Consider the following 17634-nt stretch of genomic DNA (forward strand, 5'->3'; position numbering starts at 1 on the left):
GAGTGAGATCCGTCCACTTTGGATGTCGAGAGGGACCTCCCTCCACTTTATACAAAGAGAGGGAGCTCCGTCCACTTTATACATAGAGAGTTAGCTCCCTCCACTTTATACATAGAGAGGGAGCTCCGTCCACTTTATACATAGAGAGGGAGCTCCCTCCACTTTGTACATAGCGAGGGCGCTACCTCCACTTTATATATCGAGAGGGAGCTCCCTCAACTTTATACTTGGAGAGGGAGCTCCGTCCTCTTCAAAATAGAGAGGGAGCTCCCTCCACTTTATACATGGAGTGGGTGCTCCGTCCACTTTATTCAGAGGGAGGGAACTCCGTCCACTTTGTACATAGAGAGGGAGCTTCCTCCACTTCATACATAGAAAGGGAGCTCCCTCCAATTTGTACATAGCGACGGCGCTCACTCCACTTCATACATCTAGAGGGAGGTCCCTCCACTTTGTATGTCGAGAGGGAGCTCCCTCCACTTTATAGATGGAGAGGGAGTTTCGTCCACTTTGTACATAGAGAGGGAGCTCCCTCCACTTTATACATAGAGAGGGAGCTCCGTCCACTTTATACGTAGAGAGGGAGCTCCTTCCACTTTAGACATAGAGAAGGAGCTCCGTCCACTTTATGCATAGAGAGGGAGCTCCCTCCACTTTAGACATGGAGAAGGATCTCCCTCCACTTTATACATAGAAAGGGAGCTCCCTCCAATTTGTACATAGCGACGGCGCTCACTCCACATCATACATCGAGAGGGAAGTCCCTCCATTTTATACATAGAGAGGGAGCTTCGTCCTCTTGAGACATAGAGAGGGAGCTCACTCCACTTTAGACATGCAGAGGGAGCTCCATACACTTTGGACAGAGAGAGGGCGCTCACTCCAATTTATACAAAGAGAGGGAGCTCCATCCACTTTATACATAGAGAGGGCGCTCACTCCACTTTATACATCGAGAGGGAGCGCCCTCCACTTTAGACATAGAGAGGGAGCTCACTCCACTTTATACATGCAGAGGGAGCTCCATACACTTTGGACATAGAGAGGGCGCTCACTCCAATTTATACATTGAGAGGGAGCTCCATCCACTTCGTATGTCGAGAGGGAGCTCCCTCCACTTTAAACAAAGAGAGGGAGCTCCGTCCTTTTTATTCAGCGAGAGGGATCTCCTTCCAATTTATACCTACAGAGGGAGCTCCGTTCACTTTATGCATAGAGAGGTAGCTCCGTCCACTTTGTACATAGAGAGGGAGCTCCCTCCACTTTATACATGGAGAGGGAGCTCCCTCCACTGGATACGTCGAGAGCGAGCTCCCTACACTTTGTCCATAGAGACGGAGCTCCATCCACTTCAGACATAGAGAGGGAGCTCCCTCCACTTTATGCAAAGAGAGGGAGGTCCCTCCACTTTAAACATGGAGAGGGAGCTCCGTCCACTTTCTACATGCAGAGGGAGCTCCCTCCACTTCATACATAGAGAGGGAGCTCCGTCCACTTTATGCATAGAGAGGGAGCTCCCTGCACTTTATACATAGAGAGGGATCTCCCTCCAATTTGTACATAGAGAGGGAGCTCCGTCCACGTTATACATAGAGAGGGAGCTCCCTCCTCTTTATACAGAGAGAGGGAGCTCCCTCCACTTTATACACAGAGAGGGAGCTCCCTCCACTTTATACACAGAGAGGGAGCTCCCTCCACTTTATCCACAGAGAGGGAGCTCCGTCCACTTTATGCAGAGAGAGGGAGCTCCCTGCACTTTGTACAGAGAGAGGGATCTCCTTCCACTTTCTTCATAGAGAGGGAGCTCCGTCCACTTTATACATAGAGAGGGAGCTCCCTCCTCTTTATACATAGTGAGGGAGTTCCATCCACTTTTAACACAGAGAGGGAGCTCCCTCCACTTTGTACATAGCGAGGGCGCTCACGCCACTTTATATATCGCGAGGGAGCTCCCTCCACTTTGTACATAGAGAGGGAGCTCCATCCACTTTATGCATGGGGAAGGACCTCCCTCCACTTTATACATAGAGAGGGAGCTCCCTCCACTTTATACATAGAGAGGGAGCTCCCTCCACTTTATACATAGAGAGGGAGCTCCCTCCACTTTATACATGGAGAGGGTGCTCCGTCCACTTTATTCAGAGGGAGGGAACTCCGTCCACTTTGTACATAGAGAGGGAGCTTCCTCCACTTCATACATAGAAAGGAAGCTCCCTCCAATTTGTTCATAGCGACGGCGCTCACTCCACTTCATACATCTAGAGGGAGGTCCCTCCACTTTGTATGTCGAGAGGGAGCTCCCTCCACTTTATACATAGAGAGGGAGCTCCGTCCACTTTATACATAGAGAGGGAGCTCCCTCCACTTTATACATAGAGAGGGAGTTCCGTCCACTTTATACGTAGAGAGGGAGCTCCTTCCACTTTAGACATAGAGACGGAGCTCCGTCCACTTTATGCATAGAGAGGGAGCTCCCTCCACTTTAGACATAGAGAAGGATCTCCCTCCACTTTATACATAGAAAGGGAGCTCCCTCCAATTTGTACATAGCGAAGGCGCTCACTCCACATCATACATCGAGAGGAAGGTCCCTCTACTTTATACATAGAGAGGGAGCTCCGTCCTCTTGAGACAGAGAGAGGGATCTCCCTCCACTTTATACATAGAGAGGGAGCTCCGTCCTCTTTATACATAGAGAGGGAGCTCACTCCACTTTACACATGCAGAGGGAGCTCCATACACTTTGGACAGAGAGAGGGCGCTCACTCCAATTTATACAAAGAGAGGGAGCTCCATCCACTTTATACATAGAGAGGGCGCTCACTCCACTTTATACATCGAGAGGGAGCGCCCTCCACTTTATACATAGAGAGGGAGCTCACTCCACTTTATACATGCAGAGGGAGCTCCATACACTTTGGACATAGAGAGGGCGCTCACTCCAATTTATACGTTTAGAGGGAGCTCCATCCACTTCGTATGTCGAGAGGGAGCTCCCTCCACTTTATACAAAGAGAGGGAGCTCCGTCCTTTTTATTCATCGAGAGGGAGCTCCTTCCAATTTATACCTACAGAGGGAGCTCCGTTCACTTTATACATAGAGAGGTAGCTCCGTCCACTTTGTACATAGAGAGGGAGCCCCCTCCACTTTATACATGGAGAGGGAGCTCCCTCCACTGGATACGTCGAGAGCGAGCTCCCTCCACCTTGTCCATAGAGACGGAGCTCCATCCACTTCAGACATAGAGAGGGAGCTCCCTCCACTTTATGCAAAGAGAGGGAGCTCCCTCCACTTTAAACATGGAGAGGGAGCTCCGTCCACTTTCTACATGCAGAGGGAGCTCCCTCCACTTCATACATAGAGAGGGAGCTCCGTCCACTTTATGCATAGAGAGGGAGCTCCCTGCACTTTATACATAGAGAGGGATCTCCCTCCAATTTGTACATAGAGTGGGAGCTCCGTCCACTTTATACATAGAGAGGGAGCTCCCTCCTCTTTATAGATAGAGAGGGAGCTCCCTCCACTTTATACACAGAGAGGGAGCTCCCTCCACTTTATACACAGAGAGGGAGCTCCGTCCACCTTATGCAGAGAGAGGGAGCTCCCTGCACTTTTTACAGAGAGAGGGATCTCCCTCCACTTTGTACATAGAGAGGGAGCTCCATCCACTTTATGCATGGGGAAGGAGCTCCGTCCACTTTATACATGGAGAGGGAGCTCCGTCCTCTTTGTACATAGTGAGTGAGCTCCCTCCAATTTGTACATAGCGAGGGTGCTCACTCCACTTTATACATCGAGAGGGAGGTCCCTCCACTTTCTACATTGAGAGGGAGCCCCGCCCTCTTGAGACAGAGAGAGGGAGCTCCCTCCATTTTATACATCGAGAGGCAGCTCCCTCCACTTTATACATAGAGAGGGAGCTCCGTCCACTTTGTACATAGAGAGGGCACTCACTCCACTTTATTCATCGAGAGCCAGCTCCATCCACTTTGTATGTCGAGAGGGATCTCCCTCCACTTTATAGATGGAGAGGGCGTTTCGTCCACTTTATACAGAGAGAGGGAGCTCCCTCCACTTGATACATAGAGAGGGATCTCCCTCCACTTTATACATAGAGAGGGAGCTCCGTCCACTTTATACATAGAGAGGGAGCTCCCTCCACTTTATACAGAGAGAGGGATCTCCCTCCACTTTATACATAGAGAGGGAGGTCCCTCCACTTAATACATGGAGAGGGTGCTCCGTCCACTTTATTCATCGGGAGGGAACTCCGTCCACTTTGTACATAGAGAGGGAGCTACCTCCAATTTGTACATAGCGACGGCGCTCACTCCACTTCATACATCGAGGGGGAGGTCCCTCCTCTTTGTATGTCGAGAGGGAGCTCCCTCCACTTTATAGATGGAGAGGGAGTTTCGTCCACTTTATGCATAGAGAGGGAGCTCCCTCCACTTTATACATAGAGAGGTATCTCCCTCCACTTTATACATAGAGAGGGAGCTCCGTCCACTTTATGCATAGAGAGGGAGCTCCCTCCACTTTAGACATAGAGAGGGATCTCCCTCCACTTTATACATAGAAAGGGAGCTCCCTCCAATTTGTACGTAGCGACGGCGCTCACTCCACTTCATACATCGAGAGGGAGGTCCCTCCACTTTATACATAGAGAGGGAGCTCCGTCCTCTTGAGACAGAGAGAGGGATCTCCCTCCACTTTATACATAGAGAGGGAGCTCCCTCCAATTCATACATCGAGAGGGAGGTCCGTCCACTTTATACATCGAGAGGGAGTTCCCTCCACCTTGGACATAGAGAGGGCGCTCACTCCACTTTATACATGGAGAGGGAGCTCCCTCCACTTTATACATACAGAGGGATCTCCATCCACTTTGTATGTCGGGAGGGAGCTCCCTCCACTTTATACACAGAGAGGGAGCTCCGTCCTCTTTATACATAGAGAGGGAGCTCCCTGCACTTTACACATAGAGAGGGATCTCCCTCCACTTTATACATAGAGAGGGAGCTCGGTCCACTTTATACATCGAGTGGGAGCTCCCTCCTCTTTATACATAGAGAGGGAGCTCCCTTCAGTTTATACATAGAGAGGGCGCTCACTCCACTTTATACATCGAGAGGGAGCGCCCTCCACTTTATACATGGAGAGGGAGCTCCGTCCTCTTTATACATAGAGAGGGAGCTCACTCCACTTTATACATGCAGAGGGAGCTCCATACACTTTGGACATGGATAGGGCGCTCACTCCAATTTACACATAGTAAGGGAGCTCCATCCACTTCGTATGTCGAGAGGGAGCACCCTCCACTTGAGACAAAGAGAGGGAGCTCCGTCCATTTTATACATAGAGAGGGAGCTCCGTTCACTTTATCCAGAGAGAGGGAGCTCCGTTCACTTTATACATAGAGAGGTAGCTCCGTCCACTTTGTACATGGAGAGGGAGCCCGCTCCACTTTATACATAGAGACGGAGCTCCCTCCACTGGATCCGTCGAGAGCGAGCTCCCTCCACTTTGCACATCGAGACGGAGCTCCATCCACTTCAGACATAGAGAGGGAGCTCCCTCCACTTTATGCAAAGAGAGGGAGCTCCCTCCACTTTCAACATGGAGAGGGAGCTCCGTCCACTTTATGCATACAGAGGGAGCTCCCTACACTTCATACATAGGGAGGGAGCTCCGCCCAGTTTATGCATAGAGAGGGAGCTCCCTGCACTTTATACATAGAGAGGGATCTCCCTCCGATTTGTACATAGAGAGGGAGCTCCGTCCACTTTATACATAGAGAGGGAGCTCCCTCCTCTTTATACATAGAGAGGGATCTCCCTCCACTTTATACACAGAGAGGGAGCTCCCTCCACTTTATACACAGAGAGGGAGCTCCCTCCACTTTATACACAGAGAGGGAGCTCCGTCCACTTTATGCAGAGAGAGGGAGCTCCCGGCACTTTATACAGAGAGAGGGATCTCCCTCCACTTTGTTCATAGAGAGGGAGCTCCGTCCACTTTATACATAGAGAGGGAGCTTCCTCCTCTTTATACATAGTGAGGGAGCTCCATCCACTTTTAACACAGAGAGGGAGCTCCCTCCACTTTGTACATAGCGAGGGCGCACACTCCACTTTATATATCGCGAGGGAGCTCCCTCCACTTTGTACATAGAGAGGGAGCTCCATCCACTTTATGCATAGGGAAGGAGCTCCGTCCACTTTATACATGGAGAGGGAGCTCCGTCCTCTTTGTACATAGTGAGTGAGCTCCCTCCACTTTGTACATAGCGAGGGCGCTCACTCCACTTTATACATCGAGAGGGAGGTCCCTCCACTTTCTGCATTGAGAGGGAGACCCGCCCTCTTGAGACAGAGAGACGGAGCTCCCTCCACTTTATACATCGAGAGGGAGCTTCCTCCACTTTATACATAGAGAGGGAGATCCCTCCACTTTGTACATAGAGAGGGCACTCACTCCACTTTATTCATCGAGAGCGAGCTCCATCCACTTTGTATGTCGAGAGGGATCTCCCTCCACTTTATAGATGGAGAGGGCGTTTCGTCCACTTTATGCAGAGAGAGGGAGCTCCCTCCACTTGATACATAGAGAGGGATGTCCCTCCACTTTATACATCGAGAGGGAGCTCCGTCCACTTTATACATAGAGAGGGAGCTCCCTCCACTTTATACAGAGAGAGGGATCTCCCTCCACTTTATACATAGAGAGGGAGCTCCCTCCACTTAATACATGGAGAGGGTGCTCCGTCCACTTTATTCATCGGGAGGGAATTCCGTCCACTTTGTACATAGAGAGGGAGCTACCTCCAATTTGTACATAGCGACGGCGCTCACTCCACTTCATACATCGAGGGGGAGGTCCCTCCTCTTTGTATGCCGAGAGGGAGCTCCCTCCACTTTATAGATGGAGAGGGAGTTTCGTCCACTTTATACATAGAGAGGGAGCTCCCTCCACTTTATACATAGAGAGGTATCTCCCTCCACTTTATACATAGAGAGGGAGCTCCGTCCACTTTATGCATAGAGAGGGAGCTCCCTCCACTTTAGACATAGAGAGGGATCTCCCTCCACTTTATACATAGAAAGGGAGCTCCCTCCAATTTGTACATAGCGACGGCGCTCACTCCACTTCATACATCGAGAGGGAGGTCCCTCCACTTTATACATAGAGAGGGAGCTCCGTCCTCTTGAGACAGAGAGAGGGAGCTCCGTCCACTTTATACATAGAGAGGGAGCTCCCTCCTCTTTATACATAGAGAGGGAGCTCCCTCCACTTTATACACAGAGAGGGAGCTCCCTCCACTTTATACACAGAGAGGGAGCTCCCTCCACTTTATACACAGAGAGGGAGCTCCGTCCACTTTATGCAGAGAGAGGGAGCTCCCTGCACATTATACAGAGAGAGGGATCTCCCTCCACTTTGTTCATAGAGAGGGAGCTCCGTCCACTTTATACATAGAGAGGGAGCTCCCTCCTCTTTATACATAGTGAGGGAGCTCCATCCACTTTTAACACAGAGAGGGAGCTCCCTCCACTTTGTACATAGCGAGGGCGCTCACTCCACTTTATATATCGCGAGGGAGCTCCCTCCACTTTGTACATAGAGAGGGAGCTCCATCCACTTTATGCATGGGGAAGGAGCTCCGTCCACTTTATACATGGAGAGGGAGCTCCGTCCTCTTTGTACATAGTGAGTGAGCTCCCTCCACTTTGTACATAGCGAGGGCGCTCACTCCACTTTATACATCGAGAGGGAGGTCCCTCCACTTTCTACATTGAGAGGGAGCCCCGCGCTCTTGAGACAGAGAGAGGGAGCTCCCTCCACTTTATACATCGAGAGGGAGCTCCCTCCACTTTATACATAGAGAGGGAGATCCCTCCACTTTGTACATAGAGAGGGCACTCACTCCACTTTATTCATCGAGAGCGAGCTCCATCCACTTTGTATGTCGAGAGGGATCTCCCTCCACTTTATAGATGGAGAGGGCGTTTCGTCCACTTTATGCAGAGAGAGGGAGCTCCCTCCACTTGATACATAGAGAGGGATGTCCCTCCACTTTATACATAGAGAGGGAGCTCCGTCCACTTTATACATAGAGAGGGAGCTCCCTCCACTTTATACAGAGAGAGGGATCTCCCTCCACTTTATACATAGAGAGGGAGCTCCCTCCACTTAATACATGGAGAGGGTGCTCCGTCCACTTTATTCATCGGGAGGGAACTCCGTCCACTTTGTACATAGAGAGGGAGCTACCTCCAATTTGTACATAGCGACGGCACTCACTCCACTTCATACATCGAGGGGGAGGTCCCTCCCCTTTGTATGTCGAGAGGGAGCTCCCTCCACTTTATAGATGGAGAGGGAGTTTCGTCCACTTTATACATAGAGAGGGAGCTCCCTCCACTTTATACATGGAGAGGTATCTCCCTCCACTTCATACATAGAGAGGGAGCTCCGTCCACTTTATGCATAGAGAGGGAGCTCCCTCCACTTTAGACATAGAGAGGGATCTCCCTCCACTTTATACATAGAAAGGGAGCTCCCTCCAATTTGTACATAGCGACGGCGCTCACTCCACTTCATACATCGAGAGGGAGGTCCCTCCACTTTATACATAGAGAGGGAGCTCCGTCCTCTTGAGACAGAGAGAGGGATCTCCCTCCACTTTATACATAGAGCGGGAGCTCCCTCCAATTCATACATCGAGTGGGAGGTCCGTCCACTTTATACATCGAGAGGGAGTTCCCTCCACCTTGGACATAGAGAGGGCGCTCACTCCACTTTATACATGGAGAGGGAGATCCCTCCACTTTATACATACAGAGGGATCTCCATCCACATTGTATGTCGGGAGGGAGCTCCCTCCACTTTATACACAGAGAGGGAGCTCCGTCCTCTTTTTTCATAGAGAGGGAGCTCCCTGCACTTTACACATAGAGAGGGATCTCCCTCCACTTTATACATAGAGAGGGAGCTCCGTCCACTTTATACATAGAGTGGGAGCTCCCTCCTCTTTATTCATAGAGAGGGAGCTCCCTCCAGTTTATACATAGAGAGGGCGCTCACTCCACTTTATACATCGAGAGGGAGCGCCCTCCACTTTATACATGGAGAGGGAGCTCCGTCCTCTTTATACATAGAGAGGGAGCTCACTCCACTTTATACATGCAGAGGGAGCTCCATACACTTTGGACATCGAGAGGGCGCTCACTCCAATTTATACATAGTAAGGGAGCTCCATCCACTTCGTATGTCGAGAGGGAGCACCCTCCACTTGAGACAAAGAGAGGGAGCTCCGTCCATTTTATACATAGAGAGGGAGCTCCGTTCACTTTATCCATAGAGAGGGAGCTCCCTCCACTTTATACATAGAGGGGGATCTCCCTCCACTTTATACATAGAGAGGGAGCTCCCTCCACTTTGTACACAGCGACGGCGCTCACTCCACTTCATACATCGAGAGGGAGGTGCCTCCATTTTATACATAGAGAGGGAGCTCCGTCCTCTTGAGACAGAGAGAGGGATCTCCCTCCACTTTATACATAGAGAGGGAGCTCCCTCCAATTCATACATCGAGAGGGAGGTCCGTCCACTTTATACATCGAGAGGGAGCTCCATACACTTTGTACATAGAGAGGGCGCTCACTCCTCTTTATACATAGAGAGGGAGCTCCATCCACTTTGTATGTCGAGAGGGAGATCCCACCACTTTATACAATAAGAGGGAGCTCCGTCCACTTTATACATACAGTGGGAGCTCCCTCCACTTTAAACATTCAGATGGAGCTCCGTCCACTTTATATATAGAGCGAGAGCTCCGTCCACTTTGTACATTGAGAGGGAGCTCCCTCCACTTTATACATAGAGAGGGAGGTCCCTCCACTGGATCCGTAGAGAGCGAGCTCCCTCCACTTAGCACATAGAGAGGGAGCACCGTCCAATTTATGCATAGAGAGGGAGCTCCCTCCACTTTATACATTCAGTTGGAGCTCCGTCCACTTTATACATAGAGATGGAGCTCCGTCCATTTTATACATTGAGAGGGAGCTCCGTCCACTTTATACAGTGAGAGGGAGCTCCCTCCACTTTATACATTGAGAGGGAGCTCCGTCCACTTTAGACAGAGAGAAGGAGCTCCGTCAAATCTGTGCATAGACAGGAAGCTCCGTCCACTGGATATGTAGAGAGCGAGCTCCCTCCACTTTGTACATAGAGAGGGAGCTCCGTCCACTTTATACATCGAGAGGGAGCTCCCTCCACTTTATAAATCGAGAGGGAGCTCCGTCCACTTTATGCATAGAGAGGCAGCTCCGTGCATTATATCCATGGAGAGCGAGCTCTCTCCACTTTGTACAGAGAGAGGGAGCTCCGTCCAATTTATACACAGAGAGGGAGCTCCCTCCTCTTTATACATGCAGAGGGAGCTCCGTCCCCTTTATACATCGAGAGGGAGCTCCCTCCACTTTATCAATCGAGAGGGAGCTCCGTCCACTTCATGCATAGAGAGGCAGCTCCGTGCATTATATCCATGGAGAGCGAGCTCTCTCCACTTTGTACAGAGAGAGGGAGCTCCGTCCAATTTATACACAGAGAGGGAGCTCCCTCCTCTTTAAACATACAGAGGGAGCTCCGTCCCCTTTATAAATCGAGAGGGAGCTCCGTCCACATTATGCATAGAGAGGGAGCTCCCTCCACTTCATACATAGAGAGGGAGTTCCCTCCACTTTATACATCGAGAGGGAGCTCCCTCCTCTTTATGCATAGAGAGCGAGCTCCCTCCACTTTGTACATAGAGAGGCAGCTCCATCCACTTTATACATAGAAAGAGAGCTCCGTCCTCTTTATCCAGACAGAGGGAGCCTCCTCCTCATTATACATAGAGCCGGAGCTCCCTCCACATTATTCATCGAGAGGGAGCTCCTTCCACTTTCTACATACAGAGGGGGCACCGTCCACTTTATACATAGAGAGGGAGCTCCGTCCGCTTTGTTCATAGAGGGGGAGCTCCCTCCACTTTCACCATAGATGCGGGAGCTCCCTCCACGGGATACGGAGAGAGCGAGCTCCCTCCACTTTGTACATGGAGCGGGAGCTCCATCCACTTTATACATAGAGAGGGAGCTCACCCCACTTTATGCATAGAGAGGGAGCTCCGTCCACATTAGACATGCAGAGGGAGCTCCCTCCACTTTATACATAGAGAGGGAGATCACTACACTTTATCCATGGAGAGGGAGATCCCGCCACTTTATACATAGAGAGGGAGCTACCTCCACTTTATAAATAGAGAGGGAGCTCCCTCCACTTTATACATAGAGAGGGATCTCCCTCCACTTTATACATAGAGAGGGAGCTCCATCCTCTTTATACATAGAGAGGGAGCTCCATCCACTTCGTATATCGAGAGGGAGCTCCCTCCACTTTATACAAAGAGAGGGAGCTCCGTCCATTTTATACATAGAGAGGGAGCACCTTCCAATTTATACATACAGAGGGAGCTCCGTTCACTTTATACATAGAGAGGTAGCTCCGTCCACTTTGTACATAGAGAGGGAGATCCCGCCACTTTATACATAGAGAGGGAGCTACCTCCACTTTATAAATAGAGAGGGAGCTCCCTCCACTTTATACATAGAGAGGGATCTCCCTCCACTTTATACATAGAGAGGGAGCTCCATCCTCTTTATACATAGAGAGGGAGCTCCATCCACTTCGTATGTCGAGAGGGAGCTCCCTCCACTTTATACAAAGAGAGGGAGCTCCGTCCATTTTATACATAGAGAGGGAGCTCCTTCCAATTTATACATACAGAGGGAGCTCCGTTCACTTTATACATAGAGAGGTAGCTCCGTCCACTTTGTACATAGAGAGGGAGCTCCCTCCACTTTATACATAGAGAGGGAGCTCCCTCCACTGGATACGTCGAGAGCGAGCTCCCTCCACTTTGTGCATAGAGACGGAGCTCCATCCTATTCAGACATAGAGAGGGAGCTCCCTCCACTTTATGCAAAGAGAGGGAGCTCCCTCCACTTTAAACATGGAGAGGGAGCTCCGTCCACTTTATACATAGAGAGGGAGATCTCTCCACTTTATAAATAGAGAGGGAGCTCCATCCACTTTGTATGTCGAGAGGGAGCTCCCTCCACTTTATGCACAGAGAGGGAGCTCCGTCCACTTCATGCACAGAGAGGGAGCTCCCTGCACTTTATGCATAGAGAGGGATCTCCCACCACTTTGTACATAGAGAGGGAGCTCCGTCCACTTTATAAATAGAGAGTGAGCTCCCTCCTCTTTATACATAGAGAGGGAGCTCCCTCCACTTTACACACAGAGAGGGAGCTGCCTCCACTTTATACATAGAGAGGGAGCTCCGTCCACTTTAAACATGGAGGGGGAGCTGCGTCCACTTTGTACATAGTGAGGGAGCTCCCTCCACTTTGTACATAGCGAGGGCGCTCACTCCACTTCATACATCGAGAGGGAGTTCCCTCCACTTTCCACATAGAGAGGGAGCCTCGCCCTCTTGAGACAGAGAGATTGAGCTCCCTCCACTTTATACATCGAGAGGGAGCTCCCTCCACTTTGTACATAGCGAGGGCGCTCACTCCACTTTATACATCGAGAGGGAGTTCCCTCCACTTCCCACATAGAGTGGGAGCCCCGCCCTCTTGAGACAGAGAGAGGGAGCTCCCTCCACTTTATACATGGAGAGGGAGCTCCCTCCACTTTATACATAGAGGGGGAGCTCCGTCCACTTTGTACCTAGAGAGGGAGCTTCCTCCTCTTTATACATAGAGAGGGAGCTCCATCCACTTTGTACCTGGAGAGGGAGCTTCCTCCTCTTGATACATAGAGAGGGAGCTCCATCCACTTTGTACATAGAGAAGGAGCTCCCTCCACTTTATAAATAGAGAGGTAGCTCCATCCACTTTGTACATCGAGAGGGAGCTCCTTCCTCTTTATACATAGAGAGGGAGCTCCCTCCACTTTATACATCGAGAGGGAGCTCCGTCCAGTTTATACAAAGAGAGGGAGCTCCGTCCTCTTTATACATTGAGAGCGAGCTCCCTCCACTTTGTACATAGAAAGGGAGCTCCGTCCACTTTATGGATAGAGAGGGACCTCCGTCCACGTGAATCTCAGAGAGGGAGATCACTCCGCTTTATACTTAGAGAGGGAGCTCCCTCCACTTTATACACAGAGACGGAGCTCCATCCACTTTATAAATAGAGAGGGATCTCCCTCCACTGTATACATAGAGAGGGAGCTCCATCCACTTTATACATGGAGAGGGAGCACCGTCCAATTTATGCATAGAGAGGGAGCTCCCTCCACTTTATACATTCAGAGGAAGCTCCGTCCACTGGATATGTAGAGAGTGAGCTCCCTCCACTTTGTACATAGAGAGGGAGCTCCCTCCACTTTATAAATCGAGAGGGAGCTCCGTCCACTTTATGCATAGAGAGGCAGCTCCGTGCATTATATCCATGGAGAGCGAGCTCTCTCCACATTGTACAGAGAGACGGAGCTCCGTCCAATTTATACACAGAGAGGGAGCTCCCTCCTCTTTATACATACAGAGGGAGCTCCGTCCCCTTTATACATCGAGAGGGAGCTCCGTCCACTTTATGCATAGAGAGGGAGCTCCCTCCACTTTATACACAGAGAGGGAGTTCTCTCCACTTTATACATCGAGAGGGAGCTCCGTCCACTTTATACATACAGAGGGAGCTCCCTCCCCTTTATGCATTGAGAGGGTGCTTCCTCCACTTTATGCATAGAGAGCGAGCTCCCTCCACTTTGTACATAGAGAGGGAGCTCGATACACTTTATACATAGAAAGAGAGCTCCGTCCTCTTTATCCAGACAGAGGGAGCTCCCTCCTCATTATATATAGAGCCGGCGCTCCCTCCACATTTTACATAGAGAGGGAGCTCCCTCCACTTTCTACATACAGAGGGAGCTCCGTCCACTTTATACATAGAGAGGGAGCTCCGTCCACTTTGTTCATAGAGGGGGAGCTCCCTCCACTTTCACCATAGATGCGGGAGCTCCCTCCACGGGATACGGAGAGAGCGAGCTCCCTCCACTTTGTCCATGGAGCGGGAGCTGCATCCACTTTATACATAGAGAGGGAGCTCCCCCCACTTTATACAGAGAGAGGGAGCTCCGTCCACTTTAGACATGCAGAGGGAGCTCCCTCCACTTTATACATAGAGAGGGAGATCACTACACTTTATACATGGCGAGGGAGCTCCCGCCACTTTATACATAGAGAGGGAGCTACCTCCACTTTATAAATAGAGAGGGAGCTCCATCCACTTTATACATAGAGAGGGAGCTCCCTCCACTTTATACATAGATAGGGATCTCCCTCCACTTTATACATAGAGAGGGAGCTCCATCCTCTTTATACATAGAGAGGGAGCTCCATCCACTTCGTATGTCGAGAGGGAGCTCCCTCCACTTTATGCAAAGAGAGGGAGCTCCGTCCATTTTATACATAGAGAGGGAGCTCCTTCCAATTTATACATACAGAGGGAGCTCCGTTCACTTTATACATAGAGTGGTAGCTCCGTCCACTTTGTACATAGAGAGGGAGCTCCATCCTCTTCAGACATAGAGAGGGAGCTCACTCCACTTTATGCAAAGAGAGGGAGCTCCCTCCACTTTAAACATGGAGAGGGAGCTCCGTCCACTTTATACATACAGAGGGAGCTCCCTCCACTTCATACATAGAGAGGGAGATCTCTCCACTTTATACATAGAGAGGGAGCTCCATCCACTTTGTATGTCGAGAGGGAGTTCCCTCCACTTTATACACAGAGAGGGAGCTCCGTCCACTTTATGCATAGAGAGGGAGCTCCATCCACTTTGTATGTCGAGAGGGAGTTCCCTCCACTTTATACACAGAGAGGGAGCTCCGTCCACTTTATGCATAGAGAGGGAGCTCCCTGCACTTTCTACACAGAGAGGGATCTCCCTCCACTTTGTACATAGAGAGGGAGCTCCGTCCACTTTAGACATAGAGAGGGAGCTCCCTCCTCTTTATACATAGAGGGGGAGCTCCCTCCACTTTATACACAGAGAGGGAGCTCCCTCCACTTTGTACATAGCGTGGGCGCTCACTCCACTTTATATATCGAGAGGGAGCTCCCTCCACTTTGTACATGGAGAGGGAGCTCCATCCACTTTATACATGGAGAAGGAGCTCCGTCCACTTTAAACATGGAGAGGGAGCTCCGTCCACTTTGTACATAGTGAGGGAGCTCCCTCCACTTTGTACATAGCGAGGGCGCTCACTCCACTTTATACAACGAAAAGTAGTTCCCTCTACTTTCCACATAGAGAGGGAGCCCCGCCCTCTTGAGACAGAGAGAGGGAGCTCCCTCCACTTTATACATTGAGAGGGAGCTCCCTCCACTTTATATATAGAGAGGGCACTCACTCCACTTTATTCATAGAGAGGAAGCTCCATCCACTTTGTATGTCGAGAGGGATCTCCCTCCACTTTATAGATGGAGAGGGAGTTTCGTCCACTTTATACATAGAGAGGGAGCTCCCTCCACTTGATACATAGAGAGGGATCTCCCTCCACTTTATCCAGAGAGAGGGATCTCCCTCCACTTTATACATAGAGAGGGAGCTCCCTCCACTTTATACATGGAGAGGGTGCTCCGTCCACTTTATTCATAGGGAGGGAACTCCGTCCACTTTGTACATAGCGAGGGAGCTCCCTCCACTTTATACATATAAAGGGAGCTCCCTCCAATTTGTACATAGCGACGGCGCTCACTCCACTTCATACATCTAGAGGGAGGTCCCTCCACTTTGTATGTCGAGAGGGAGCTCCCTGCACTTTATAGATGGAGAGGGAGCTTCGTCCACTTTATACATAGAGAGGGAGCTCCCTCCACTTTATACATAGAGAGGGATCTCCCTCCACTTTATACGTAGAGAGGGAGCTCAGTCCACTTTATGCATAGAGAGGGAGCTCCCTCCACTTTAGACATAGAGAGGGATCTCCGTCCTCTTGAGACAGAGAGAGGGATCTCCCTCCACTTTATACATAGAGAGGGAGCTCCCTCCAATTCATACATCGAGAGGGAGGTCCGTCCACTTTATACATCGAGAGGGAGCTCCCTCCAATTTGTATGTCGAGAGGGAGATCCCACCACTTTAAACAAAGAGAGGGAGCTCCGTCCACTTTATACAAACAGTGGGAGCTCCCTCCACTTTAAACATACAGATGGAGCTCCGTCCACTTCATATATAGAGAGGGAGCTCCGTCCACTTTGTACATTGAGAGGGAGCTCCCTCCACTTTATACATAGAGAGGGAGCTCCCTCCACTGGATCCGTAGAGAGCGAGCTCCCTCCACTTAGCACATAGAGACGGAGCTCCATCCACATCATACATCGAGAGGGAGCTCCCTCCACTTTATACATAGAGAGGATGCTCCCTCCACTTTATACATAGAGAAGGAGCTCCCTCCACTTTATACATAGAGAGGGAGCTCCCTCCACTTTATGCATAGAGAGGGATCTCCGTCCTCTTTATACATAGAGAGGGAACTCCCTCCACTTTATACATGGAGAGGGAGCTCCCTCCACTTTATACATAGAGGGGGAGCTCCATCCACTTTGTACCAGAGAGGGAGCTTCCTCCTCTTTATACATAGAGAGGGAGCTCCATCCACTTTGTACATAGAGAAGGAGCTCCCTCCACTTTATAAATAGAGAGGTAGCTCCATCCACTTTGTACATCGAGAGGGAGCTCCTTCCTCTTTATACATAGAGAGGGAGCTCCATCAAATTTGTACATAGAGAGGGAGCTCCCTCCACTTTATACATCGAGAGGGAGCTTCCTCCACTTTGGACATAGAAAGGGAGCTCCGTCCACTTTATGCATAGAGAGGGACCTCCGTCCACGTGAATCTTAGAGAGGGAGTTCCCTCCACTTTATACACAGAGAGGGAGCTCCGTCCACTTTATGCATAGAGAGGGAGCTCCCTGCACTTTCTACATAGAGAGGGATCTCCCTCCACTTTGTACATAGAGAGGGAGCTCCGTCCACTTTAGACATAGAGAGGGAGCTCCCTCCTCTTTATACATAGAGGGGGAGCTCCCTCCACTTTATACACAGAGAGGGAGCTCCTTCCACTTTGTACATAGCGTGGGCGCTCACTCCACTTTATATATCGAGAGGGAGCTCCCTACCACTTTGTACATGGAGAGGGAGCTCCATCCACTTTATACATGGAGAAGGAGCTCCGTCCACTTTAAACATGGAGAGGGAGCTCCGTCCACTTTGTACATAGTGAGGGAGCTCCCTCCACTTTGTACATAGCGAGGGCGCTCACTCCACTTTATACAACGAAAAGGAGTTCCCTCTACTTTCCACATAGAGAGGGAGCCCCGCCCTCTTGAGACAGAGAGAGGGAGCTCCCTCCACTTTATACATTGAGAGGGAGCTCCCTCCACTTTATACATAGAGAGGGCACTCACTCCACTTTATTCATAGAGAGGAAGCTCCATCCACTTTGTATGTCGAGAGGGATCTCCCTCCACTTTATAGATGGAGAGGGAGTTTCGTCCACTTTATACATAGAG

This window comes from Heterodontus francisci, unplaced genomic scaffold (assembly GCF_036365525.1).
Source record: "Heterodontus francisci isolate sHetFra1 unplaced genomic scaffold, sHetFra1.hap1 HAP1_SCAFFOLD_166, whole genome shotgun sequence".
Classification (NCBI taxonomy): Eukaryota; Metazoa; Chordata; class Chondrichthyes; order Heterodontiformes; family Heterodontidae; genus Heterodontus; species Heterodontus francisci.